Source organism: Atta cephalotes (genome assembly GCF_000143395.1).
Source record: "Atta cephalotes unplaced genomic scaffold scaffold00015, whole genome shotgun sequence".
NCBI classification, from domain to species: domain Eukaryota; kingdom Metazoa; phylum Arthropoda; class Insecta; order Hymenoptera; family Formicidae; genus Atta; species Atta cephalotes.
The window spans coordinates 5599028-5603157 of record NW_012130079.1 but is presented as its reverse complement, the minus strand read 5'-3'; positions in this window follow the sequence as shown (position 1 = coordinate 5603157).

Here is a 4130-nt window from a genome sequence, read left to right as displayed (position 1 = left end):
GAGAGAGAGAGAGAGAGAGAGAGAGAGAGAGAGAGAGAGAGAGAAGCTGGGGGACGGCAGGAGGACGAAGGCAGGAGAGTCCTACGGTGAGATATTGGAGAATGATTTCATGCCTGCATTCCTCGGACCCCGTGAGCAGCGAAGGAGAGATGTGCACGGGACCCATCTGGAATAATAGAATACCATTTGCCATTGTGTTCCTTTCTGTCTCTCTTTTTCTCTGCCCGACGATCGGTACAAACGCGCGTATCAGTTACCCTCCTGTGTATGCGTGCGTGGTTACAAACGCGCGTGCTCGCAGTATGCGAACGGAGAGACGGAGAAGGAGAGGTGGAGACAAGAGAGCGCACACCTTCGTTCTCGTAATGCGGTATACACCTATGGCAGCCGGGCCATTATACTTTCTGCCCATCGGCACATTACACTCGGGACTTTATGCGACCCGTGCATACGTATTCCATCCGCGTGCATTATGCTACTTCTTCGATTCTCGTGGAAAACCTCGTCCACCGACGGCGCACGGCGTCAAAGAGTTGTGAAAGAGATTCCGATGTCCACCGGCACGAACGTGCCTCACACCGTGACACATCGCCGTTTTCGATGCGTGTACGCGCCGCTCATGGTATAATTTGTCGAGCATTCAAATGCGTAATGACGTAACGTAAGCACGTACGATAGAGGTCCACTCGCGAGATAGAGGAAGTGACGCCAGCGCGAGTCGTGATGAAAGAAATAATTTTAGCTACATGTGTTAGATGCGCGTGTATTGTGAAAAATGATTAGAATCCATTAGTGGATTCATTCCATTAGCTAGATAAAATATTTAGGATTAGATATTTGCAAACTTAAAAAACTAAATAGATAAAAGAATGCTAGATAAAATGAGGTTTAATATTTGCAAAGTTCGCCTGAATTTTTGCAAGAATTTCTTTCTCTTCCTTTCCATTATTATTTAAACATTATGGATGGTACCAAACGTTTTAAAGGTAGGTACGTACAATGTATTGTGAATAAGGAAAAAATATGTCCATCATACATTGAACATTGAAAATAATGGGATTAATTATAATTTGTACCTTGACTTTTCAAAAAAATAGATTTAACGAGTGCATACTCGCGCAGAAATGTAAATACTATCCGATATTTTATGTGCATCTATAAAATAACTCTCAAGATTTAGAAAGACGTAAAACTTGATTAGTGAGGTCTCGCGTAAGCCTCTAGACGCCGCTCGATTTCACGCAGGTGTCTCGTACGCCGGTTTATTTCGGGGATTACACGAGGGAAGAGGGCTAGGGTCCCTCTGGATGGATGTATAATAATGGGGTAGTCTTTTAAGATTTCAGACGCGGCTGAAACAATAAAGGATGACGGGAGAAACCATTGTCTTGACGTCTGCACATCACTGGTTCCTAATGCAGGAACGAAATCGGTAGTGTAGCGCGTGGAAAAATATTCTCGAAACATTTTGCATCGTTCTTTCATTTTCTCGAGTTTTGTTGAATTGCCAATATTGGCGATCGAAACTTTACAGCAAATTCAATTGGATGCACTCAGTACATATTAAAGATGTCGTACACAAATTGATGTAAAGATGTGTGTTTAATAAAAATCAGCTTAAACGAAATCTTTAATACATTTTATTATACTGTTCAGGATATATTAGACAATTCCTGCAAAAAAAATTAAATTAGGAGGTATGTTTAATATTTATATTTCAAGTAAATTATATACATGAAAATTGTGTAAATAAAATTATATTTTTGTTTAATAACACATTTTTGTAATTTATTTATTTTATTTGTTATTATTTTTATTGTTAAAAATTAAAATTTTAATAATGATAAACAAATTTTCATTTTTTTTATAAGTACTTATTTTTATAAGTCGCATTATTTTTAAACGTGATTTAGAATAATCTGTAATTTTTTTTTATAATTTTCTTGCCTTTTTTAAGATGTATAAAACATTCTTAAAGAGATTCTAAAATCGTTTGTTTACTAATTTAGTAGAATCTGCACATATATGTATAATTTTTTTATTTATGTATAATTGACATATCATTACACACTGCTACATCAATATCGCACATACACATATGTACCTGTAAATTTTCTAATTAAAATTTTTTGTATTATGTATCTGAACTTAATTCTAAAAACTCAACATTGTGTCATCTCTAGTTCAAATCAAAATTGTTTTATGAAGTTTACGTATGAAGTTTAAAACTTATATATAAAGCAAATATTATATTATGAATCAACCGCCAGAAACCGATAACAAAATTGTAATTTTCCAACTTTTTTTGTTTTTTTTTTTTTGCATAAAAAGTCGACCGATTTGGACTACATTACCAATATACTTTAATTGTGGAAAAAGATTTTTACATGAAAAAATTGCGATTTTGCTAAATTATCTAAAAATTTAGCTGGCTACAGATCTGAAAATAATTTTGTTAAGCCATCAAAATAATTATGTAGAAAATTCAAACATTATGAACAATATTGCAAAAAATTTTGATATTCTAGCAACCAGCGTTCTACATAATTATTTTGACAGTTAAACAAAATTATTTTCATGATATGTTTTAGCTAAATTTTTAAATATTTCAGCAAAACTCTCTTCTTTCCGTAAAAATCTGTGTGTATCAAGGCAGTTAGAAAAATATATATACTCATTTGAAAAATATTCAGTAAAACAGAATAACTTTAGGATTGTCTTAAGTAAAATATCTCTTTCATAATTTGAATTATTTACATTTTATTTTTATACTCAAATCAGTATGCAACGATTTACAATACAACTCAAATCTCAAATCAGTATACAACGATTACATACTTTACTGTACTAGTATGCACTAAGTGCACAGAATGTTTTGCTGAGTATTTAACAATTTAATTAGATATGTACAGATCTAAAAATTATTTTATTGGACTATCAAAATCATTATATGTCACTCAAGTATAATAACCCATAATGCTGCAAAAAGTTTTGACATTCTAACAATCAATGTTTGGACATCCTACATAATTATTTCAATCATTCAAATAAAATTACTTTCATATCTGTATCCAGCTGAATCTTTAAATACTTCAGCAAAACTGTTCTTTCTGTATGCATCGAAATCGCTATTAGATTACTTTCTCAAGATATCCTCGCGATTCGTTTCTTATATAAATACCCACTTATATATTTAATACGGAAGGAAATATTGTTCCTTTACGTAAGAGTACGTATTTTTTCGATCGAAGATTCGCTTCTATTAACAAGCAAGAGCGCGATCGGGATCGCAGAAGAAAAAGGCGACACAAGCGATCGCTTACGCAATCCGCGTGGCGAAGTTCGTGGTCCGCTGACACGCGTCGCGGGAAGAATAGCGCGATGCCGGCCGAGAAATGATGGCGTCATAAAAGGGAAGCGTAAAAATCGATTTCTATTCTCGCTGGACGCATTGTTCCGCCGTTGACAAGTTGACGGGCATGAGCGTTGGTTAATGGCTAATGGATCCTTCGGGCATCGCGGCTCGCGCGGTGAAGCATTTCTCTCGCGCGGGGTCCGCAGGTGCTCGTTCAGCGCCGCACCGGTCGATCGATCGATCGATCGACCGACCGATCGACCGACCGACCGAGGCGCATCTCGTTTTATCCTCTCTCGTATCTTTCTATTTTGTTCGCGGAAAGGCCACAGACCGATACGAGGCGATATCGTCAGCGCGATTGACGAAGGTGAGAAAAGGCTCAGCGAAGCGTTTACCCGCGCGCTTCGGGACGCCTCAAATCAGGATCGACGAGGATCGATGTAACGTGTCCAATCATAGTTCAAGGCAGGGTCAGGAAGAAGAGCCTCGGATCCGCGCGAGAGGAATGCCGTAATGAAGCGAAATGGATTGGGCCCCCGGTCGGCGTGAGAGTGCGTGTACGCACTTGCCGACTCACACGCGCGTTTCCTCTCTCAGAGCGACGTGAGTATAGGCGCGATATGAATTTGGCGAACGGCGATAAATAATGATGATCGATGACCGTTGAGAATTTCGTATTGTGCGAGTAAAGATCGCGATTACTTCGCAAATTAGGCGTAGCCGGGCTTTCGGTTCCCGAGACTTATTAACATATGATAATCCGTTCCGCTCG